Below are 27,039 nucleotides of genomic sequence, written 5' to 3' on the forward strand. Positions count from 1 at the left end.
TATTTAATATATTAGTCATTTTGATTAATTACAACATGCCTTTGTTACTCTATTTTTGATTGTCTGAAGTAATTCTTAGATAAATTAGTTATTATATATGTAATGATTTACTTAATGTATGATAGTTTTTAAAAAAATTCAATAATGTGAAATATTAAATATTTTTTAATGATGTGAAATAAGATTTACATACACAAATTAAATAAAATATTAAAAAATGCAATCAAATAACAAATTCTTTTTAATGATTATTGACTTTTTAAAATCTCGTGCATCGCACGGGTGACCACTAGTATTATATAAACTAATGTATGATGATGAGAATATTGAACAAATAAGTCATCTTGATTGATAGTTCTTATTGTCATGCCCTAGAGGCAATATGTAAGAACCTGAATTTTTAAACAACTAATTAGTTTATTAATAATAATATTAAGCCAATCAATAGTGATTATTAAATCATTAAATTATAATATTAATAGCACCATAATTAATATCAATATTAAATTCTTTTAAATAAAATTATTTATCTTGATGTGATTAAAATTCTGTATCAAAATACAGTTGTGAATACTAAATGGATTAAATTGATAGTAAATAAGTTAGTTAGAATTTAGTAGGAAGAAAACCATCCAGTTGAAAATAATAATATTAAATAAGTAAACAAATAAATAAATTATATATACATATTAATATTGTATTGACACCAATTTCAATTCAATCCAATTCAAAAAAAAAAAAAAAAAGTGATCAAGTTGCAAGGAAAGTGGCTAATTGCCACTTCCTTTTCTTTTTATCTAGGTTACCTGGCTTGCATACTTATTTTTTTCCCAAGTCCACACTCAACCTCCCTAAGAGAAGTAAGCATGCAATGGCATTCCAAGCCTTGATTAAGGCAGCCACGGCAGGCATAATCTGTAAGCTACCATCTAAGCATTAGATGAGAGTTCCTAAGCAAAAAGGAGAAGTAAAGTATAAAAATAAATAAATAAATAAATAAAATAAAATAATAATAATAACAAATTAGGCCCCAAACTCCTATATTAGGAGCACTATTCAGCCTTATTACACACACTTGTAAGAGCAAAACAAAGAGAGAAGAGAGGGAGAGAAAGCACGAGGGAAAGGAGAGAAGAGAAGGAAAGAAGAGCCCAACACTTGGGATTTTTTTTTACTTCACTAAGGTAAGAATACATCACCTTTATCCTCCCTTTGATACCTCTAACTGAAATTATATAATTTATATATACAAAACTAAGCATGGTTAAGTCATATATAGCAAAATAATACCATGCATGCTTAAAATTTTGAATAGAATGATGGTTTCATTATGTTATAATTTCATATTCCTTCTTGATATAAATATATGGCTTAGCTACTGTGTTTATGTGTTCAATATTCTCCATTGTTGATATAATCTTGCAAAAGAGTAAAATGAGATGAGAATGGCTTCTCTTTACCTGAAACTTAGATTCTTCCTCATTGTTTCAGACTTTATCGGATGAAAAGAGGGCTCTAATAAATTGAAAATAATTGATTTTAAAAATTTGTGTATACTGGAAGCATATATAGGTGTTATGCACTGTGTAAAATTTTTATAAAATCATTGGATACCATTTTCTTACCGAAACAAATATTTTCCTTAAGCGTCGCTTACAACACATCAGAAGCAGTGGATTCAAACAGGTCTCATTTTCTCTACAAAGGGTATTTTTTTGCACGACTACTTGGAAAAGTTAGATTTTTAAGTTACCTTTCGAACGCCACTGGTTTCATAATTTTTTATTAAGTATTGAGAGAGAAATGTAAGAATTTATTCTTAATTAGGCTGTCATTGACTATATTTTGTTTGGTTTGTGAAAAATGGGTTGCACGTGATTCAGATAGATTGACTGGTATGAGCCCAAAATTATTATTATGATCCATAAAGTTTGGGCCATGGTCATCTTAGTGTATATATTATTTTATATGTGGATATGTGATATGGAGGTGTAAGGCCTGTTTTAAGTTATTTGGATTCCTTAATGGGAGGGCCCAGTAATTGTTTTATTTAGGCCCAGTCCCCTTTCCTATCCTTATTAGGGTTTACATATATCTATATATATGTAGATCAAAGGGTTGTCAGCCCCATTGAAAGACAACATAAAGATTAGGAGAAGGAGGGGAAGAGATGGTGCTAAGGTTTTCCAATTGTGAATGCCATATTCTTTCAAGGAAGCAAAACTCAAGACAATAACGGAATCAAATGATATGTATCTGAGTTTATATTTTAGTAGTTAATTATATTCATAGTGTTTTGATTTCTAGTATATAGATCCTATATTCTTACAAGAAACGCCAAATTTTCCAAAATGTGACAGAATCTGTCCAGTTTTCTTATAAAAATTATTTGACCTCCTTCGACTGGTTTTCAGTCTTCATACTCTTCTGAAAATATGTTCTAAACTCAAAAATTTAGCAAACCGTTCTGACCATGCCTCTTTTTGACACCATTTGAGGACTTTTTTTATTTTTCGAACACAGAACACCTGTGCTGACGTTTTCATGGCCTGAATATATTTTTTATTTCATTGCTGTTTGGACGCAGCAGCAATGCTGACTTTACCAGGTCACCATTTATTCCACAGAATAAATTTTCAAGTGGTTCAAATTGGAAAATTTATATTTTTAAGTTACCTTTCAAACGCCGCTGGTTTCATAATTTTTTATTAAGTATTGAGAGAGAAACACAAATTTTTTCCAAAATGTGACAGAATCTGTCTAGTTTTCTTAGAAAAATTATTTGACCATCTTCCGTCGATTTTCAGTCTTCGAATCCTTCTGGAAACATGTTCTAAACTCAAGTATCTAACATGCAGTTCTAACCATACCTTCTTTTGACACCGTTTGAGGCTGCTTTTATTTTTCCAACACAGATCACCTATGCTAGAAGTACTATAACTCACTGTCCCAGAAAAACCAGTTTTCTTCCAAAATTATTTCTCCCTTTGAAAATCGTTTTCAGCTCTGGTATTCTCCTCGGAATATTTTCCTAACTCAATGAATTAGCACCAGTTGAAATATCGTAACGATTGAACATCGTTTGGTATGGGTTTCATATTTTTTTTACATACAGTGCTGAAGAAAGTAGTGTGGGAATTCCTAAGAAATTTTGTGATAATTCCTAAGACATTCTATCATATTTATTTTGGTTGCCATACATGATTGTGTTGCCCTATATAAACATTATAACACTGTGGTTTTCAAACTAAAACTCGCACATGCATCAAAATGTGAATTTGACGAAGTAACGAAACACGAAATTGAATAGATGCATTAAAGTTTACAAGTGATGGGGTGAGCCCGGTTTAGAATCTTGCGCAAGTGAGTTGCGAACCCTAACATGGCACGGGAAGGTATTTCGGCTCTTATCGGTGTAGGCGATATAAGGTTGGTGGTGCAGGCGTCACTACATAGACCGTTCCCTTGGGGCAGACCGTGATGCCACAACTCGGGTACATAATTATGGTGTGTGGGCATCATTGGTAGTTACAGCAAGTGACATTTGAATATTTGACCAAGGGGGAGTCAGAATTTCCCGTGACCATTGCTTAGCGGTTGAGTGGAAATAATGCTCCGCGGGGAGTTACTTAAACTTGTCTGATAAACTAAATCTATCAGAATTTAAAATGAAAAGTGGGCATTTTCCTTATGATGAAATATTGCTTATGTTTGTCATTTTTATTTATTTATTTATCTATTGTTATTATTTTAACTGTTGACATTTCTATTATGCTTATTAAATGCTGCTTATTATTCTATTATTACACAATATTTATTATTTGTGAGTATTATTATCGGGGTGGGTATTTTCGGGTTATAGTATCTTATTGAGCTCGTCGCTCATTGGCATTCCCATTGCCCTGGCGTTTCATGCCAGGTACTGAAGAAACCGAAGGAAACATCGAGGTGTTGGAAGGCAACATTCAACCCTGGTTAGCTTGACGCGTGCCAAGATTCCATGAACCTTTTTTTTTTTTTGAGTTTTCTAGTTTTTTTTTTTCAGTTCTTTTTATATTTGTGTACTAAGACAAAGTTTAAGTTTGATTGGAGTTGTAATTTAAGAATTTTTAGTTTCCGTGTTGTTAATTAATGGATGATGGTAAATTTGGTGGCAACACTGATGATGATTCTTAATTAAGAAAATTGATTTTAAGTTTTAAACCCTATCATGATGTCCTCAAATTTTGGGGCGTTACACAATACTTCTAAAACATAACCAACTCCACAAATAACCACAATAGGTTGTCATTCATCCAATCTCAAAAAAGCAAATACAATAGTGGCCCTATTTGGTACAGCTTATTTCAGCTTTCAGCTTAATTTAAGCTATTTTGATGTGTTTGGTTTAGCTTAACAATGCAGCTTATAGGTTTTTGTAAGTCAGAAATCAGCTTATTCTTTGAGTGGGGCAGGAGAAGCTTAATTTATAAGTCAGAAATCAGCTTATGTTCATAGTTACAAGCTATAAGCTGTTAAGGCATAAGCTATAAGTACTTTCCCACAGCTCTACCAAACAGAGCCAGTATATACATGTATTGGATTCTTGATATGCATAGACTAGGTAAAGAAGACACGTACATCAGATAGCGCACAATTCTCAAGAAGCTCTGCAAATAGAAAAAATGAACCTTGAGGCTTAAATTGAACCTGGAAGCCAACCCCAACAAGCAACCTGATAGTGTAATTTCTTCTTGATTCATAATCCTAAGCACAAATGCAAATACGCATTACAAAAACAACTAGCATTATCATGAGCACAAATTTTATCAGAGTAAGCTATTGCATGCAATCAAATTGACAAATTAGTGCTTTCTAAATCCTACCCTTCTCAACGATTCAAAGTATTCTAAAGGGCTTCTCATAGCAGTCAAGGCAACTTCTTGGAAAGGTGCTGGAGCAGAGTCCGTTAATTTAGTATGGATATTTCTAATTGCAGATGTAATACAAGCAGGAGCAACCACCCATCCAATTCTCCAACCTGATAGAGACACATCCATGTTAACATAGTGCAGATCAAAACATGAGCACACACAGAAACCGTTTACTGGTCATTTAAGTAGTGATAGAACCTTAGAAGCATCGACACTCCAAGATGGGTGCCGTGTCTATGTCTGACACTATGGGGAGCGTGTGTCCACGTGTCCACTCAAATTTTTTAATTATCATTTGTTTGTAGGAGACACAATGGGAACACTTCATAGACAAGCGTCCTGTATTTGGACACACCTTGGGACACTTTTGTAGTTTTTTTTTTTTCTATAGTTTCACAAAGCTGATTTGGAATCAAAGTAAAATATATGGAAATAAAGCAAGAATAAGTAGGGGAAAAAAAAATTAAAATACACCCAAATATATAACGATACCTCTCATATCTATGTATCCCAAATTTATATTTTTATACACAGTAAATAAAAAAAATTGTTGTGTCCCTGTCATGCCCATGTTTTAATTTTTTGAGAATCAACATGTCCTGTTGTAGACACCCCATTTTTGACCGTCCTCAAGACTTGGACGTCACCGCTTAGAACACTCGGTGATTATCCATGTTTGTGTTCGTTTGGAGTTCCCGGAGGCCTCGGCTCGCGTGCCTTGCCTCAGGATCTCCGAACTCGACTGTTTAGTGTCTGGTTTCACACCAAACACTTGTGTTTTGCCTTTGACAGGCAGGGTAGGGTTTGTAGACCATCCCCACCCACCACCGGCAGTGGCTAGAGGCCACCGGCTGGTTTTTGCTGCCACCGGCAATGTATATTGCCGGCCGGCACTATTTGTTGCCGGTCAGCACTTTTTAGTGCCGGCCGGCACTCCTTTTGGCCAAGATGGCATTTTTGGCCGGCCGATTACTGTGCATCTGCTTTTGCAGATATTTTAAGACAGCTGTCTTGCTTTTTCTCCCCTCCATACACGTGTATGGAGGGATCTCCCTCTTATGAAGCTTGTCTTGTAAGCTTTACAAGACAAGAAGTGCCATATAGAGAGGAGAGGCTCTCTTGGCTTGAAAAGGCTAGAGAGTTTAGATATTTTGAGAGCAAAAACAGCCATTGTTAAGCTCTGGTTTTAGGGTTTGAGTTAGATACAATTCCTATATCTCTTTCCCTCTCTTTTGTGCTCTAGGTGTTTTGTGTCTTACTATTGCACACAAACACCTAGTGTTTCACCTTCCTCTTGGAACTGAGGTTCTAAGGGACTGATTTTGAAGTTTTGGTGTTGGATTCAAGCTAAATGAGGCCATTGGAGCACCATTTGTGAAGGGATCATCAAGGGTAAGAAACTTACACCTTTATTCCCCATTTTTGCATTGATTTTCCACCTATCTTAGAGCTATTTTTGTGCTTATTGTATAACATAAAAAAGTTCTGTTTTTGGGCCCTCTTTATTGTTTATTAAGAGTGTTTTGTTGTTTGAGGGTGGTTGACCCCCCTTAGGCCTTGAAAGGCCTCATTTTGGGCCATTTTGTGCTAGCTCCGGGATTTTGGTGTTGGGGTCTCTTCACCACTGAAATCTTGAGGGATTTCAGTGGTGAAGATGATGCCTTGAAGTCCCAAGAAGGAGAGGGCCACCCCCTCTCCTTGTTGTCCTTGAAAAGGGCGTGTTTTGGCCTCTTGAGAGAGCATTATGCTTGAGTGTGTGTTGAGCATGTTTAGGCTATTTTTCATGCTTATATATCCATAATATAACATGATTTTAAATTGGTTTTGGTACTCCATGCATGCTTAGCATAGTTGCCTTGTAATGCCTTAACATGTCTTAGGTTGTTAGCCTTTGTTAGAGCATGTTTTAGGCTTAGTCTTGTGAAGATTTTGTGCATGTTTTGCCATGTTCTAGGTCTGTCCTAGGTTGTTTGGGTTGATTTTGGCATGCATCGTATAGCCCCTTTGCATTCCGGCTTGTTGGCCTTAAGTATGTGAATGTATAGCATGCCATCCTTGCATTGTTTTGGTGATTTGAGACCATCCACCATGCCATTTCAGACCTTATTGTATGCTTGAGAGCTCGCATTTGATGTCCCTTTAATGCCTTGTAAGGTTGTCATCTCATGCTCCATGTTTTGGTGATTATGCATGCCTTTGTTTTGAGTCATTTGGATGCCATCTAAGTGGTCCTTAGGCCTTGTATTAATGTCCCAAAACTCTGTTTTTGGTCAATGATTTCATGCCATGTTTGGTCTTGCTAAGTGTAGTCCAACGCTCCATTGGTTTGCTTTGAGCACTTAGGCCATTTGTTGCATGGTAGGCTTGATTTATTGCTTGGTTTGGCACCATGTTTTAGCATGATTTCAATGCTTATGTTGCATGCTAATTAGTCCATGATTCCCCCTTTCAAATGTGCTTGAGGGTTGTTCAATTTGTGCTTAAGTGTCGGCCCTCAATTATGTGCATGTGTGTATGTATTTGGTCCCTCATATTATAGCGTTTTGGCCACTGTTTTGGGCCTTATTAGAGCTGCCCAAATCATGTTTAAGACCACCTTAGCATTAGTTAGCACTGCTTCATGTTTGTTTGCATGATTGCATAAGTTTGTTGCCATGCCATGTTGCATCCTTAGCTTGTATGCCGAGGTTGCATTGCATCTTGCATGCATGCCTTGTTCCTTGAATTGGTGATAGGAATTGGGCCTAGTTTGTTTGATTGGTTTGCATGCATTTGAAATCAAAGTTTCATACTTGGTTCTTTGGGCCATCATGCATGGAAATGCGTGATTGGTGGTCCGAGAATCGAGGCACATGCCCCTTTGAGTCATTATCATGATAAGGGACATGGTTGGTGCATATATGCCTTGAATTGTGCTGCCATGCTTTGTCTTGCCCTCTGTTGCTGTCATTTGCAGATTCTGCAGGAACACTCTGCCGACCGGCAGTGTAAGGTGCCGACCGGCAACAATTTCTCTGCCGACAGATTCAATTTGTGCCGATGGCCACACACCACTGCCGGTGGTAATTACACTCAGCCGGTGGTACTCCCCAGTGCCCAGGGACGCAGTCCTGAGGTTTTGACAGCCTCCAGAGGAGTGAAGGAAGGAAAACAGAGGCAGCCTATGCATGGCGGCGCGTTTCCCGAGGCGGTTTATCTGTTTTCTTAGTTTAATTTAATTTGTTAATTAAATTAATTAATTTGTAATATTTAATTAGCTTGCGTAGTTAATTAATTTGTAATATTTATTTGGTCCCTCTGAGCGAGGGCAAATCTGTAATAAGTGTGCGTGTGTGTGATGCATGTCTTCTAATCCCCACTTCTTTCTTCCCTTTTATTTACCTGCTTACGATGGTAGATTAGGGCACGTTTAATTCAGCATACCTTATGCTATGCATGTGTGCATCCATGCATTTGTATTGCATGCATTAGGCTCGGTACATCACGCTAACTGCATTTGTACTTCAATTCAAAAATTGAATATGTGATAGTTGATCGCATTTCGTATGCCATGCTTAGGTTAGCCGAGCCTATCTAATTGCATCCTGTATGTGTTGCATTAGGCAATTTAACATGAACTAGGACACGCATGTTTGCTAACTAGTTTACTGTTTTGGCATGGAGTACGATGTAAGTATTTATGCTTTAGCATCTCACATGGGTGTGAATGTTAACATGACAGTATGATTGCCATGCGGCTAAATGCTTATGTGTTATGAACTGCTTGGATGCCTGTGGGTGAAGGTTGGATTGTTTGAGTTGGAAAAACTCATTGAAATCCGTATTTTAGCCTACTTGCGAGTAGCAAATTTCAAAACATTTTCCAAAACAAACGGATATGCAATGTTTCTTTCCAAATTAGGCAATCTAGTCTATACTTGTTTGCTGCACGCATAACATAGTAATTCTAGGCTAATAAGTGGAATAAGAACACATAACGTTTTCAAAATCGGATATCATGGTTAGTAGAGGCCGGTCTTCGGACCGGGCGAAAGGGGGTGCTCATAGCTGACCTTCCCCGATCGTACCCAAGCTCCCGAGCCGAGACAACTCCGGTGATGACGGACATGTGGCCTTCGGCACCGAGTCAGGGTTTCCTAAATTTCCCCATTTTAAAAAATATTTAGGTGGCGACTCTGTATCTGGCAAAGCAGTCCATGTTTGACACTACTTTTTCAAAAATCTGTTTCTCAAAACGATTTGCCAGATTTGGACTCTTTGGTTCAGATTAAGAACCGCGACACAAATCGCGAGTCCGAACTGTAGCATGAGGCCCCGCGGGCGCGCCTACACCTGTGTTTGGATCCGTGCTTCTTAAGATAGAACATAATGCACGAATGGTAGAGGAACTTCAACAGAATTTCGAAAGAACATGAAATCTTCCAAGATTAGCACATTTAAAGTACAATTCTGGTAGGTAAGCTATTGAAGTATGCCTGTAACACTGTAAGTCTTGGACAAGGAAAATGTGATGATAGTTTGCCTTTGCATTCCCGGAAGTGAGGCCAAGGATATATGTGTCTTGTTGTCATAAGTAATATGCTCGTATACCTGCAGAACATCGAGAAAACATAAAAGATCAATTGAAACAAGCAGTAGATTTTGGTTAACAAATGAAAGAAAAAAACAGCAATTTCCACATTCATTCACTTTTCTTGGTAATTAGCATTAAAAATAGGCCATTACATGTGGAAAGTTGTTTAGGGGATGGTAGATTTTGCTCATTACAGAAAAATCCAATACCGGTAAAGAAAACTTCACTATTAATACTAATGTTTAGGTCTCCAGTCTAATTATGGAATTAGCACACTGAAGATGCATGATGTTCTGATATGCACTGCTTATTTTCTATGTGGGTTAAAGCTTCCTCTAAGGGATTCATGTACTCTACCATGGAATTAATTAACAATCTGGATCAGATTAAGTAATGCAGCTGAGGTGCGATGTTGAATTTTGCTGGGTGGATCTAGTTTTGGTTGCAAGTTACTGGTCTGTGTTCTGATATGCACTGCTGATGTATGCTTTGATGAAGCTTTTGGTGTTGGGCTCAGAGGCTTGGTTGGGTTTCCTGATGTATGAGATTGCTATGGTTTGGGTAGATAATTTGAGGTGTCCTTAGACTTAAGTGGAACCTGGTCTGTAGTTGGGATATGTTGCTGGAATCTGGTCTGTAGTTGGGATGCTCTGTTTGCTAATGTGTATGCTACTGATATGTGGATGGCTACAGTTGGGTGGCTTTGGGATGCTCTGTTTGGGTAGAGGGGCAAGCATTGGGATATGTTACTGGAATCTGGTCTGCAGTTGTGGTGCTCTGTTTGCTAATGTGTATGCCGCTGATATGTGGATGGCTGCTATATTCTGTAGATAGTGGAGTTGTTTGGCCTACAGGTGGTATGTTGCTTTGTTGTGGTTGTATGGTCTGAGGCTAGGGAATGGTAATGCTAATGCCCCTTCTGTTATGCATTTGAGAACCTGGGTCAGGTGCTGCTATGCTTTTGAGATGTATGGGTTGGATGGCTGCTGTGATCTGCAGGTGGAGGGCTGCTGTCTTCTGGTGTCTGAATCGCTTATGGTGGCTGCTGTGTTTTGTCTGAATGGCTGGTGGCTGCTGTGTTCTATCAACAGTCTTGTTTAGCAGTGGAGTTTAGGATTGTGATGCTGGTGTTTGAATGACACCTCCTGCTTGTTGCTGTGAGAAGTGGAGTTTTTTAGTTTTGCATTAGCCCGACTGTCATATCCCAGCTGCTGCTGTAAGGAATGGAGTGATTCTAGGTGAAGTTTTGTATCACATATGGGGTAGCACTAGGTGAAGTTTTTCTCTAGCCTGAATGGTGGTTGCTATGATCTGTTTTGTTTTAGGAGTTGTGTGGAGGTTTCCTGTTGTTCTTTCCTTTCTTTCTTTTTGGCTCTTTGGATTGGTTCCTCACCAATCTTGGGTTAAGTGCTAGCAAAGAATTGTGCTTCCTTATTAGTGCCAACCTAGTTGGGATTGGTAATGTTAGTTATGATGTTATTTGCACTTCCCTTCTTTATTGATGTAAGTTTTCGTATGTTTCTTGCTTTCTTCATCAATAAAGTTTATTTTTGCTGATCAAAAAAAAAAAAAAAAGATGCATGATGTTCTAAGAAGATGAATTGATTGATTAGCACTCTGACTGTTTTTTCACTTATTTGTTGTCTTTTCATATTTCATTAGGATATAACATGTCATTCTCATAACATCTTCTCATGCATATTTGTGAACAAAAATGACAAATTGACTAAACGAAATCACCATATTGACAGTAATAGTTTTCATGAAGGTTCAGTCTCCTGCAGTCACAACCTGGTCCTCAAAGATCTTTCGCTTTCCCAAATTTGATGAACTTATTTTCCCATTTTTATGAATTTGCTTAAGGAAATTCTTTCCCTTCTATTGAAACCCTCCCCCCTTTATGTGTTAAATATATAGACAGCCCAGTTGTTTCAGTAGCTCTTGTCATCTATTCTAATTAGGTTAGGTTATACTTCTCAAACCACTTCAACTTGCCATTTCAATCTTCAACAGTGTATACAATTGTGACTAGATAGTAACCACTGTCATACAAGAAGGACTATTGGGGCGTTTGATCTGCTAAACAAAACCTTTCATACGGTCATCTTGATCATGTTTTTGCTGTTTCTGAAACCCATTATTGTTCAGTCAACCACATAGGGTCAGACAAACCATGCATGTTTCTACTTCTTGTACTTGAAAGTTGAAACTATGCAACTGAGAATACTTTATGGTATTCAACTAGGTCTCATTCTCATTAATTTACTAATAAGTATCATCCACCATCTCTGTGTCCATCTCTCTCCCTTAACACAAACTATGTTCCAACGTAGTGTATATGCACTCCATCTAGTCATAAACAATAAATGTCTCCAACATTAGCAACATAAATCATAATCTAACCACCAAGTAGGTATTGAAGGATCCAACCATGTTCAACAACAATTCTTTTTCATTCTTCAGCCAAATTCACACTCATTCGATACGATTGGAACTCACTAATACAGATGACCCAATATAGGACTTATGTTACACAATTCAAAACAGAGAATATAAACTCAAAGCACGTTTGTGTCCTCATTTCGTAGTTATGGTGTGTGCATATCTAAGAAATCCAATGAATTTGACATATTTTTTCCATTTACAAGTTATGAGACAACTAAATTATCTAAGTCTGTTATACAACAAAGCCGCAAGGAGCATGAAAATAACTATCACGTCATGTGGAATAACTATAATACTCGACAAGTATAATAGAGATGGTGTTGATATTCATACTTTGTCAGTTATAGCTAGGCAATCTCTGGTGTGGCAAGCTCCAGCAATTGTCTCAAGCTCATCTTTGGTGAATACTTTTCTAGTTGGATTATGAGGGCTGTGCCATTATATATCAATACATTTTTAACTCATAAAGATATCATAAAAAAAACAAAAAATAAAAAACGCCCAATTAGTGCACATTAATATGTGTTTGGGAGGGGAAAGATATCATAAGTACAAAAAATTGAACAATTCTTAACATTATTTAGAAAAACATCACATAATGGTTCAAGCATCATTGGAGCTGTCTGTGCAGTGTGCACAATAATTTTGATAATGCAAACTTCCATTGAATTCCAAACAAATTTCAGCCACTTAACCTGGAAGCTTAATGCCCTCTGAACTGAATATACAATTACACAAAGAAAAAAGATAATAAATTTATCATCACAAATCACAACATAAACCAACCATATGACCAAACTAAATGTTGTGCTACACTTTATGAGATAATGGCATCAATAGCAGAAAATTACTAATGGTGGACAAAAGATGGCTACTTATTTGCTACAAATCTTTTATTGTAATTTATGTCCTCCAAGCCTTCCGTACATTGCAATTCAATATCAATTTCATTGAGTTTGTAATGGATGCATAGAGAAAATTAAGTTTATAGACAATACCTGGCATTGATCTGAAACTTTATGCACTACGGTGCTAGAGAAAATTAAATTGTCATTTTTCTGTCCACTCAAAATTAGCACCTAGTTCACAAACTCAAAATTTTGTAGGTCCTAGTATAAACCTCACAAGGAAAATAATGTCATGCCACTGATATCAGTTAATCATGAAGGCATTGGAGTCAAGACAACAGTGCCAACTGAAGATGACAACTTCTAAGCATCAATTGTAATTGGAATTGTTCTTTTTGAAACCCTATTATGTTCATAAATGTGCATATTGTAACTTTTTGGCCTTTATGTATCAAAATTTTGCAAGTCATTACATTTGAATCCCTGGTTTCAAAGATAAAATAAAAGAAATTTCTGCACCTGTTCAATACTATAGCTTTTGTTCTAGTAGTAAAGGATTTCATGAGTTTGTCAGAATCCAAAGTCCAAAAAGGTGCACATATACCTGATCATTTTTTTATTAGTACCAGCAAAAAGTATGGATCTCTGAAATATTAATACAGAAGTGAAAAATTTTGGCATTAAAAATTGACCAGATCTATGTTAAAAGGATAATGCAGGGAGATAACCCTAGGTGAAGTAAAGAAGCTTACTGGAATGCCTCCATCCATACTGATACATGCTTCATATGTTTCATATGAAGGATCAAACAAAATAACTTCATCACCTTTGTCTATTACTGTCAAACACTTTTTGGATAAATAGCAATCTTATACAAACTTAATTTAATAATTTATTTTATAATAAAATATTACATAACTTTAACTCACTTTGACTCTTAGATAATTTAAAAAATTAACTTCATAATTTTTTTAATTTTTTTAAATTAGAACATAAAAGATCGATTTTTTAACATCATACCAAAACATCACATTCTCACAAGGATAGAACCTAATAATATCTTCATATTGAAAGAATCAAAATCATCAATTAAATTACAACTCAGAGGACAGAGTTCAAAGTTCTGGCAAAGCTAAGCTAAAAAAAAAAAAAAAAAAAAAAGTGTTATGAAGTTAAGCTCAAAGTTCTGGACAGAGGACAGAGTTCAAATTACAATTCATTAAGGGCACAACCCTAGACATCCAAGCACTGCTTGCCCTACCGGCAATAAGGTCTTCTTCTTCGTCTCCTGTGCTCTATTCGCACGCTTTCCGACGCCGTTCGCTGGTTTTCTGGCCATCGATTTTTTGCTTCGCTTTCGCTTTTGCTTTTGCGTTTTGCAATTCTTTTCTTTCTTCTCGTCCCTTGAACATGATGAGCAAGTGAAGACCTTGAATATCCACTTCTTCATTCCAGACGATAAAGACCTCGAAGCAGAGCCTGACTCGATCGCCGGAGTATCCAACTCCACAATGCGATCAGGATGATGATGATGAGAGGCCTCTTTGTGTTCTTGCCATTGGAGCTGTGCTTATAGTGGTGACATCGGCTGGATCTCACCGTTCAAAAACAGCTCGTCAGCCGAAGTCATATAGCTCGGTGAGAAGTCAGAAGCAAATTGGAACTCGAACGACCCAGACTGATCATCGTTGATGTCGCCATTGTTGGAAGACTGAAGCTCGACGTTGGGTTCGCCATTGTTGCGGTTGTGGTTGCGGTTTGAAGAGAGCACTACTGTGAGTTCGATACCAGATATGACAGAAGACGCCCACAACAACAATATGTCAGTGATGAGTGATAGAATGGAAACAGAAATAAAAAACAAAATGTGAAAGGTTGAATACATATTGAAGGTAGTGGGATTTTTGCGTGAGAGAGAGAGAGTTGGGGTGCGCGGGAATCATCAGACAGAACTCTTGTGAAAGAGAATGATGCACTGGGCTGCCAATAAATATTAGAATTTAATTTTTGGATGCTTTCTTCTTCTTTGGAAATGTTGCTTCATTTCCCAAAATGTTGCATCATTTATGGTTATATTATTTTGGTTTAATTTAAGAATTTTGAAGTTTACTTGCTTACCATTAAAATTTTATAGAAAGGGAATCCCAAATTTTAATTTTATATAAATTTTAGCTAGCAAAATATAAATAATTTAGATAATTTTAATTATTATTATTTTTTAATTAGTGATGCTAGATTAGCTATGGATTAAAAAAGGAAAAATTACCTCCACCTCCCTTGAGGTTTAATGAAATTATAAATTCTTCTTAAGATTTTAAAAATTACATCCCACCTCTTAAAGTTTCTAATTTCTTAACAAATAGATCATTTTATTAATAAATCATCAAGTTAATTAATGTTTTTAATAATGTTAAAATTTTATTTCAATTAATAATTCAGATAATTTTATTATTGTATAGGTGAACAGTTAGAAATTACACTTTTTCAATTAATTCTGTTAAATAAAAAATTATGACGGAGAGGTATTTGTAATTTTTCATATTACAGGAGGCAATTCATAAATTAAGTAAATCTCAAGAGGTGTATTTGTAATTTACCCATTAAAAAATCAATGAGAACGGTGTCAGTAAGATGCAAAAATGAGAAGAGTAGGGGTGTAATTTTGGCCCGTGGCCCGCGGGCGGTCCGAAGCCCGCCCGCAGCCCGATGTGGGCCCAGTTTGTTAAGGCCCGTTTAGACCCAAGCCCAAGCCCAGCCTGAGGCCTTGGGCCTGGGCCATCATTTTGAAGCCCGGCCCGCTTGGCCCCGCCTATTGGTCTCGCTCAAGGCCCGCCCAAAAGCCCGGCCTGAGGCCCTACCTGCCTGGTCCACCCGATGCCCAATGTTATTTTTAATGGAAAATAATAAAATTTTGGTACAAAAAATTTTAAAAAAAAATTTAAAAACTGTTTAGGCCCGTCCACAGCCCGAGCCCAGGGGCTCGTCCCGAGGCCCGGCCTAAAGCCCGAATATCCCTGGGCCTGGGCCTAGTTTTCTGGCTCGTGTCCCGGCCCGGCCCGATTTTTTTTGAGGGAGCCCGTAAGGCCCAACATGAGTCTAGCCCGGCCCGAGCCCGGATGGGCCGGGCCAAAATTACATCCTAAGAGAAAAGTAACAATGGTGGACAGAAAAAATAGATAGAGGGGTAGAAATGGGTTGGGAAAAAAGGTTAGTCATGGACAATGATAACGATTTTAGGTGATTTTTATTAGAAAAAAAGAAGTTAAATTGTACATTTTTTTATTAGTTATATTTAACTAATAAAAATAAATAGTTAAAAAAGAAATCATTTTGATAGTATAAAAATAAATTTAAATAATTTATTACAGCATAACCAATGTTTTATTCAAAATTTTCATCAAATTTCACTTAAATTTGATTAAAAAAAAAGCTTGATTTGATATCGCGCATTCTAATGGAGTGATTTGGGATTTGATCAAACTATCAATCGATCGGGAGGACGACTGAAGATTCTTTGAAAAGTGGGTTAATAGTTGGTTCTCAATTTTTAAATTAATTTAGGTTATATTACTTCTCATATTTTTTACATATTTAAAAAAAAATTAAAAATAAAAAAATTAACTTTTAACCATCTTTTTAAAACAACTTTACCTGTCTCACGTTGCCTATGCTAATTGAATGTTTGTTGGGGTTTGCTTGATTTTGCTTTGATTTATTTTCATCTTTAAGTTATTTTCTTTTTAATTTTTTTATTATAAAAAATCAGCCTTTTAAAGACATCAAAAAATTAAATAATTATTAAAAAAAACAATATAAATAAAATAATGATTTTTTTTTCTTATTTTGACTTTTAAATTTTTTTTATATAACTTTTCAAAAAAAAAATAATTTGAATTCGTTTACTTGAGTGAATATATATATATATATATATATTTGACATACTTCTATATTTTACTAACATTTTACCCTTTTTTTTTTCCTTCTTTTATTTATATTTCTATCAAAATTCATGAGTCACACATCCATCAAAATTCATGAATCATACATCTTCTTGTCATTCTTCATTTTCTTTCCTCTGAAACCTTAGATATGAAATAATTTTCTTACTCTTATAATAATGACAAGAAAACCTTGTCCATCGAATTTGGATTCGTCCAAATTTGTACATGACAGTCGTTCGACCGGTCACCCGGTAAGATGTCAATCATCCGGGCAGATGCCAATTGGCACACTGATAGACAATGATAACGGTCGTGGTTGATAAGGATGACAACAGCAGTTGATAAAAGTGACCTCGATTGTCTGACTTATTAATTCAGACAATTCAGGCGAGCTCAAATTCGATTGATCAATCATTTTTCTGATAATTATTAGGAATTAGCTTCTCTTCAATTAGGTTTCCCAATTGGAACATCCTATTAGGCCTCTATGGACCCATTGCGGAACACGTATCGATAATCTAGACCACTCAGTATATGGGCCTCTGTCACGACCCAAACCTGCCCCTATGGGTTTAGCACCGTAACCGGCCAGTAATCCGAGATTACCAAAGGCCTGCTTAACAGTAATACAGTAAAATAGAGTACAGGGGCCTGGCGGAAGCCAAAACAGTAAATAAACAATGTCCAATGAGCTGTGATAGTCTGTATGCAAAAGACTTTTTCATACATATATGCAGTCAGTGACAAAACAGTATGTACATATATACAATCATTCAGTTCAGGGACCTAATCCCTATTAAACAGTACGGTAACAGTCTGTCAGTTATACAAAACAGATACAGAGACAGACGGAGAAATTAAAACAGCCCTAAGCCATAACTTGACAGGCTCGGAACCTCGCAGTGAGGCACAGTGGTTGGCTTGACAAAACTGGAGCTTAACCTCGACGCTTCTAGCCGCGGTCTGGTGCCTGTACACCTACATATATATATGAGCAGTGAGCTAAAGCCCAGTGAATAACGTAATGCGTAAAGAGGTTAAGAATGAATATCCTTACAGTAATGAAAACAGTTCGTTAATTCAGTATATCAGTTATTCAGTCATATGTGGTACATCTATTAGCATAACAATACAGTAAACAGTAGGTCTTAAAAGACCGAACAATAAATGATGGCCATCAATCAGTAAACAGTAGTGGTTCCAATAAGGGAACCGACAGAGATCTCTATAACAGTAACAGTAAACAGTAGTTGCTAAGGATGCCACAATACAGTTCAGAATATAGGACATACATTCATTCAATTAACAGTATCAGTTCAGAAAGCAGTACAGTTCGATTGTTCAGAAGATAATCATTTTGAACATATCTTTACACAGTTGTTACTCACAGAGTTCTGGGCTACAGTAAAGCTAGAGCGCGTCCCTAGTCGCCAACCCTACACAGTTACAGATTGAACACACACTAAGCTACACAGTTGGGAAAATAATAACTTAATCCCTAATTTGCCTCGATGTGGTTCTACATCTATATCCTCATTAAGATGCCTTAAACTAGGCCTAATAATGCCTAGGACGAGATGAGGATGCAAAGATGCACTTTAAAAGCATTTTTAGAATTTTCAGAAAACAGGGGTCACACTCGAGCGTTGGTTACTCCGCTCGAGCGGACATGCAGACAAAGGTTTCCGCTCGAGCTTAGACTTACCCGCTCGAGTGTTCTGCAAAATAGTGCAAAAGTACTGGATAGGTGAAAATCATGCTCGATTGGGCGCTCGACACCCGCTCAAGCATGAGACACAATGTCCCGCTCGAGCGTCAATTATTCCACTTGAGCGGACATCGAAACAGTGCAAAGTACTGGGAGCACGAATTTCACGCTCGAGCGCCAGTAACCCCGCTCGAGCGTGAGTTCAAAATCTGAAATTTCCAGATTTGAACTTCCAAGCTCAAACCAAGTTCAAATGCATTAAAACCAATTCCTTTAGACCCTTTTTCCTGGAAAACATTTGTAAATACATAGAATAACATGATTCAAAGCTCAATTGTAAAATCAAGGCCCAAAAGGAAGATCAATTCAACTCAATTTGAAACCAATTTTCATGAACATAAATCAAACATAACATGCATGAATTTAAACCATTTCAAAGCTTCAATTTCATGCTCTAATGAGCCAATTCTTTCAAAGACAAGGTGAAAACATGGTTTATGATCAAAACATGGACATGCATGTGGCAAATTTATTAAGAACAAACTCTAAAATGTAAGAGTATACCATGCATGCAATAATTAAGCTTCAATTCAACACTTTTGAACCAATTAAAGACTTAACTCTTTAATCTACCATGATCCATGCTAGAAGGAACTTAAATACACAATTAAGAGAAGGAAATTCATACCTAGGTTCCTCAATTACAAGTCTAGAGGCTCAATTATGCACTTAAGCTTTCAATTCCTCAAGATTCAAGCCAAATCTCTATGTTGAATTCACTACTCTCACTTTCACTCTCTCTTGGTCGGCTAGAGCTCTCAAATAAGGCTGAGGAAATATTTTGGTTCAATGTATACAAGTCTCAAAATGTATAAGGTAGTGGCCACTAAGTGGCACTAATGTAATTAAGTCAAACTATGCAATTTAATACCATTTAGCCTAATTTAATCATTCCAAATCACATTTTAGATAAATACACTATAAAATCATATAAAATCCAATGAACACAAATCATCAATCAATTTCAGATTCGGCCGCCGATAAGGCCTTCAATTCGCAATTTAAACACAAAGGCATGAACAGATAATCAAACAGTCAATAGATAGACATACCATTAAACAGATATACTTAATCAATTCAGTTCCAGATTTCAATTAGTCAATTCAGTACTTTAGTCAATTCAGTTACCAATCATAATCAGTCTCAGTTTAGCAGAAATCAGTGGTTAATCGGTAAACAGTGACGAGGGTTGTTACAGCTTCATCAAGTATTTAATTTAAAAAAAAAATCATGTTGATCAGATAACCATAACCACTTGATCAGATCACAGTTATTAGTTACCATTAATACAAATTTAATATGATCAAATAGCTATCGATATCAAATCAACGCGATTTTTTTGAAGGGATGAATTAGTTGACAAGTCCCACACATTAAACTGATCAAATTATTAACGTGAATTCCGTAGTAGGCCTGTTATTTGTAGATTAAGTTAATGTTTGTTAGTAATTGGGCCATTCAAACTCAACTCATAAATCTCATGAATCAAATTGTACGAAAGGGTTTGGGGATGTCTGTAAGGCCTCGGTGTCCCACATCGGGAATGAAGAGGGAGTTCCTGGGCTATAAAAGTAAAAACCTGGACCCTTATATAGCATCGAGGCCTTTTCCCAAGTGGTGAAATCCCTATGAGAACTCCCCAGTTAAGCGTGCTTAGGCTGGAGTAGTTCTAGGATGGGTGACCCACTAGGAAGAACAAATCCGTGCGGGCGTGACCCAAAGTGGACAATATCGATGACGTGTAAAGGGTCGGGGTGTTACAAATGGTATCAAAGCTGACTCTCCGGAGTACCGAGTGTGGGCCCCTAGCGTCTCTCGGTGCATGTGGGCGGGTTTGCGAGCTGGCATGCTACTACACGGGGACGTGCAGCCTTATGGGGGTTGGATTGTAAGGCCCCGGTGTCCCACATCGGGAATGGAGGGGGAGTTCCTGGACTATAAAAGTAAAAACCTGGACCCTTATATAGCATCGAGGCCTTTTCCCAAGTGGTGAAATCCCTATTAGAACTCCCCAGTTAAGCGTGCTTAGGCTGGAGTAGTTCTAGGATGGGTGACCCACTGGGAAGAACAAATTCATGCGGGCGTGACCCAAAGCAGACAATATCGATGACGTGTAAAGGGTCGGGGCGTTACAGGATGATTGAGGATCATTGGTTAGATATGGCTAAGAAAAAGGATTTGTTGAGGGGTTGATCTCCTCTTTGGGATTTTTCTCATCCTCAAAGAGATCACTTCTTCGAATAAAATAGCTAGAGATAATATTTTCCATGTGCCTTGCACATAGACTCCATCGTACATCATGAGGTACCTATAATAGTACACGCTTGTGGCTTTACAATGGGATGGATTTTGGAGAGACAATTTTTTGGAGAGAATTAGTTTCCCTTCTCCATTATCTATCTTGAGAGTGAAAGTGGGAGATCCATAGGAAAACCTTGTCATTATTCTCTCTCTAACTACTTTGATTTATTCTTCACCGAATCTCTTATCTCCATCATCTCTTTACTATCGTGTTTCTAATTGTAACCATTGAAGAATCTAAGCCTTTCGTCATTCCTAGAATATTCAAAGTTTCCAAACATTCAAATTTTTCGGCAAACATTTGTAAATTTTGGCAACCTTTGAATTTTTCGGCAACATTGTAACTCCCCGTATTTTGAGGTATTAATATTTAGTGAGTGGTATTGGTGGTTTATTATAATAATTTAGCGGTGAGATTTTTAGATAAGAATTTAATTTTAAATTATTTATTTGTATTTATCTCATCTCTTTATATCTATTATATTGTTATTTATTCTCATTTAATAATAAATCCTACCATTCCCCATCAAAAAAAAAAAAAAAAAAACTAAAACAATACCAAACCGTGGGCAACACCTACAGTACCCCCAAACCCACAATTCCATCATTTCACCTTTTCATTTCTTTAATTTTTTTTTAATCTTCTTTCATTGCTTCCTTTCCTCTATAAATCAGCAGAGTGGGAGAAGCTCCTCACAATCATTTCTTCATTCGGTTCTCCCCCTCTCATAAATTGTGTAGAGTAGAAATATTATATTTAGATATGGGAGTGTTTAGAGTGAAAATGAGTATTTTATAAAATAAATAAATAAATTGAGAGTTGTAGATTTTATTAAATTATACATACTTTATGTCTTAGAAGTTTGATCAAAGCTATTTTTGGAGATCCATGGAGCAATTTCAGATTTATGGTGATGGAATTAATTATTTTGAGGTAAATTCGGGTTGTATACAATATGCTCTATTTAAATCTCTTTGCAAAGAGTTCTCTACATTAAATTATTGGGCAAATTACATATACACCCCTCGAGGTTTGGTTAAATTACAAATACCCCCCTGAGGTTTGAGAAATTACGAATTCCCCCCCGAATGCTATATTTACATAAGAAATTAGGGGGTAATTTGTTATGAAATATAAACCTCAGGGGGTAAATTGTTATGAAAATAAAAACCTCAGGGGGCGGGATGTAATTTCCGAAACCTCAGGGGGATATCTGTAATTTTACCAAACCTCGAGGGGTGTATATGTAATTTGCCCTAAATTATTCTCAATTTGTAATCCACTTGATTATTGTGGTAAAATCACTTATTGTTGAATCGTTGATATTCTATCATTTGGTAAAATTCTCTACAAATATTTCAGTGTTAAAATGGTGATCTGTCTGACTGAATGACATGGAAATACTCCGTACATGGATCGAGTGAATCTTATTAATTGTTTGAACCAATATACCCAGATAAGCATGGAGCTTGGGTGAAGTGGGTGAATAAATGAATTTATTCACTGGTCATGTACTAAGTAAGACCAGGAATTTGGTCTTAGATAAATTATGGTTGATTTGTTGTGCAATTTGGTAAATTGCTTGATTATCGTATCGTTGATTTAGTGTCATAAATTATTGGATTCCTTTTAATTTATTCTGTATTTGAGCCTTGTATTCTTGTCGTATTGTATACTTCCCGAATTAATTTATTTTTCAAGTGTGGAGCAGATTTTAGTGGAGCTCAAAATTGAGATTAGAAAGATTTATTAATATAGAGATTTGAGACCCACCACTGTAATTATTAAATTTGGAGATAGTTGTAATATTATTTATTTCGGAGGTAATTGTGCTATAGAATATTTGGAGGATATTGTACAATTTGGAGACGATTTTGTAGTTATTATTTTTGGGAGCAAAACTTGTATTTTTTTTAGGCTATTTTAGTGTATTTAACGACCCGAGAGTGGGGCGTTACAAAATGGTATCAGAGCGTAGGGATTAGGTCTTACATGAGATCTGTTAGGTGGTGAGTATTATTGAAAAAAAAAAGGTTGATATTTAAGGTGAAAAAAAAAAAAATTACATCAGAGTGTGTAGCGGAACCATGTTATTTGGAGTTTTAGTTGAGATTAAATTTTGGAACATTACGGATTGGAATTTCGAGACTAAATTATTTTAAGGGGGATAGATTGTAACACCCCGTATTTTGAGGTATTAATATTTAGTGAGTGGTATTGGTGGTTTATTATAATAATTTAGCGGTGAGATTTTTAGATAAGAATTTAATTTTAAATTATTTATTTGTATTTATCTCATCTCTTTATATCTATCATATTGTTATTTATTCTCATTTAATAATAAATTCTACCATTCCCCATCAAAAAAAAAAAAAAAAACTAAAACAATACCAAACCGTGGGCAACACCCACAGTACCCCCAAACCCACCATTCCATCATTTCACCTTTTCATTTCTTTAAATTTTTTTTAATCTTCTTTCATTGCTTCCTTTCCTCTATAAATCAGCAGAGTGAGAGAAGCTCCTCACAATCATTTCTTCATTCGATTCTTCCCCTCTCATAAATTGTGTAGAGTAGAAATATTATATTTAGATATGGGAGTGTTTAGAGTGAAAATGAGTATTTTATAAAATAAATAAATAAATTGAGAGTTGTAGATTTTATTAAATTATACATACTTTATGTCTTAGAAGTTTGATCAAAGTTATTTTTGGAGATTCATGGAGCAATTTCAGATTTATGGTGATGGAATTAATTATTTTGAGGTAAATTTGGGTTGTATACAATATGCTCTATTTAAATCTCTTTGCAAAGAGTTCTCTATATTAAATTATTCTCAATTTGTAATCCACTTGATTATTGTGGTAAAATCATTTATTGTCGAATTGTTGATATTCTGATCATTTGGTAAAATTCTCTACAAATATTTCAGTGTTAAAATGGTGATCTGTCTGACTGAATGACATGGAAATACTCCGTACATGGATCGAGTGAATCTTATTAATTGTTTGAACCAATATGCCCGAATAAGCATGGAGCTTGGGTGAGGTGGGTGAATAAATGAATTTATTCACTGGTCATGTACTGAGTAAGACCATGTATTTGGTCCTAGCTAAATTATGGTTGATTTGTTGTGCAATGCTTGATTATCGTATCGTTGATTTAGTGTCATAAATTATTGGATTCCTTTTAATTTATTATGTATTCGAGCCTTGTATTCTTGTCGTATTGTATACTTCCCAAATTAATTTATTTTTCAGGTACAGAGCAGATTTTAGTGGAGCTCAAAATTGAGATTAGAAAGATTTATTAATATAGAGATTTTGGACCACCACTGTAATTATTAAATTTGGAGATAGTTGTAATATTATTTATTTCGGAGGTAATTGTGCTATAGAATATTTGGAAGATATTGTACAATTTGGAGACGATTTGTAGTTATTATTTTTGGGAGCAAAATTTGTATTTTTTTTAGGCTATTTTAGTGTATTTAACGACCTGGGAGTGGGGCGTTACACATCCCAAAGAGTAGGGGTGGTCCCAGAGGATGCCCTGCCAAAAATATTGTCGAGTCTCAGGGACCCCTTAAATCGTGTCACCTTGATTTGGGTATAGACTAGTTTAATCGAAGAGTGAATTTATCTCCACACATCGTTCTCGGGATCGAGTTTTTTGTTCAAACTCCATCATTCCATGGTTCTGGTGCGTCGATCCTGTAAAGCGCAGAACTCACGGGTGTTCTGGCACTCATTAACGGAGCGAGTTTTAGATTGTATTTGTATCCGTTCAAAGCCAAGCACTTCGGATCTTTGGGTTTGTGGATCCGAATCTTTTCGAGTCCAAGCTCAAATAGGTCTCTAGATTCATGATTTTGAGCCATTTCAAGACTAAACAAATACCTCGAATGATGGATCTTCTCTGATTGTTTTATCTTCTCTAAAAGCAACGGTTCACCTTATCGGATGATCGTATGACCTATGTCTCTTTGGATGAGCTTGTTGGGCTCTCTTCAGAGATATAAGCTTGATGGGTCTTTCTCGACTCAATTTGCTGACTTTCTTGCAGGCTTGTTCAATATAATTCACTTTAGCCTACTTGGCGATAATTTCTCTGAGTCCACTAATTTTAGGTTTTCCGATTGGACTCCGATTAGGCCTAATTAATTTAATAGGCTTAAGTTAACCTCTCTTACACAAATTGAAAAAATTACAAAAATAGATACCAAAAATGATACATATTTTAAGAACTAGTAATGTGCTTAATCCAAAATTGCTTGTTAACCTATTGGATCAAGCTGAATGGGTGGACTAAAGACAAACTTCTATTATTTTTAAACTCAATCTCTCCTTTGAAGTATTTAAACTTTAAGAAAAAAATTATAAATTAAAAATCATACGATGCTTATTGAGTAAGTTAGACCAAGTTTGGGATCCTTAAAAAAATTAAAAAGTCAAAAAATTACTCAAAAAGTTAAAAAGTTAATACTATTCACCAAAAGTCAATAATTACGGCTGCACAACTCTCAATCCTAATTTTCCTCTACAAATCAATTTTTACTATTTTTTATTACACATTTTTTCATAAAAAGTCAAAAAGTTAATCCAAACATCCATATTTTTTCCCTCAACTTTTTAGTCCAAAAAGATAAAAAGTGTACTTATTTAGGACACCCCAAACTTTGTCACTCAGGGTTATTTTGGGAAGATGGTTATAATCAGTTTTTTAGTTAAAAGCTGCTTATAAGCAGTTTTTTTTGTAAGAGAAGAAGTGGGTTATAATCTGGGAAGTGAATTATAACCCACTTTCCAAAAGAGGCCTCAATTACGTAATTGGTATTAGATTATAATATAAATAACGTTATGTCTTAATTTTTTTTTTATTATCTCCAGATTGTGGCTCGTTTGGAAATTAGAAATTATTTGAGAAATAAGTGCACTTATTTGGGTCATATTATATATATATATATATATATTATTTTATAAAAAGTCAAAAAATACACTAAATAAGAAATTCACTTTTTCATTTTTTTACAAAAACACATGTGAAAAAACAAAAAGAGTAATGTGATGGATGTTTCGATTTTTTAATAATTTTACCCAAAAAATCACATGCCAAACAGTCTCTAAGAGAGATTATTTGGTTTTAAAATAATACTTTACGTCATTCTTCATAGTAATGATAGTTATCATGTTATGCCTCGAAATTAAATACAAAAAATTTAGGAGAAATTACAAAAAAAAATAAAAATAAAATGATCATTGTGACAAAATAAATTATGAATTTTTAATTTTATTAATTTAAATTTTAATATTTTGATTTGTTTTTAATTTAAACAATTTATTTATTTTCGTCAAATAAAATTGACTAAAAAATAATATTTTGGTCATTTAATTTAATAATAGTATTTTAATCATTTTATGTACATCGATATTGAGTTTAATGACTAAGTAAATATTTTTCTATCAATTTTACTAAATAAAAATAGATAAAAAATTTAAAATTTCAATTGACAAAATTAAAAAATAAAAAATTATTTTATTACAAAAGTATTATTATTTTTTTAATTTTCCCAAAATATATATATTTTCTGTTGCATTGCATGTAATTTGTTTTGTGGTTGGGCTTATCATTGATTGGGAAATGTTTAATTCTACCCACAATAATATATTTGATATATATTAACTTTTGATTTATTATACATTTAACAATGGAGGGTTCAATTTTTTTGCCACATCTACAATGAATTTATGAGTATAAGGCCTCTTTTGAGAATGACAAAAGAAGTCAGCTTATTAACTTATTTAGGTCATATATTATCTTTTTATTTTTTTTTTGCACATTGTTTTATAATAAGTCAAAAAATAAAAAATAAAAATTCACTTCTCAAAATAGGCTTAGGAAAAAAGTTAATTTATTAACTTATTGATTCATTTAGATCACATTATCTTTATTTTTTTACATGTTTTTCTATAAAAAAAAAAGCTACGATAAAAAAAATTAAAAAATTAACCTTTTTCATAGTTCCTCAAATGTCTCTAACCTTACTCTCTCTACAAGTTATACTCTACATCTTTTACCAAATGTCATATAGACTTGCAACATTTGCTACAAAATTTGATAAAAATTTTGCCCTAATTTGGCATTCAAGGATTGGGAGATTAAAAGGTTAAAATGGCTGTAAAAAGATAAAATACGTTAAAAAATTAATAAGACAAAAATATCATATTTAAATCATAATTATTTCACAT

General features: G+C 35.1%; 1 pseudogene; it reads right to left on the reverse strand.

Moving 5' to 3' along the window:
- LOC114267461 (uncharacterized) overlaps positions 1–27,039 on the reverse strand; it is a 99,709-nt pseudogene that overhangs the window by 4,100 nt on the left and 68,570 nt on the right.

This window comes from Camellia sinensis, chromosome 12 (assembly GCF_055761805.1).
Source record: "Camellia sinensis isolate YWXY chromosome 12, ASM5576180v1, whole genome shotgun sequence".
NCBI lineage: Eukaryota > Viridiplantae > Streptophyta > Magnoliopsida > Ericales > Theaceae > Camellia > Camellia sinensis.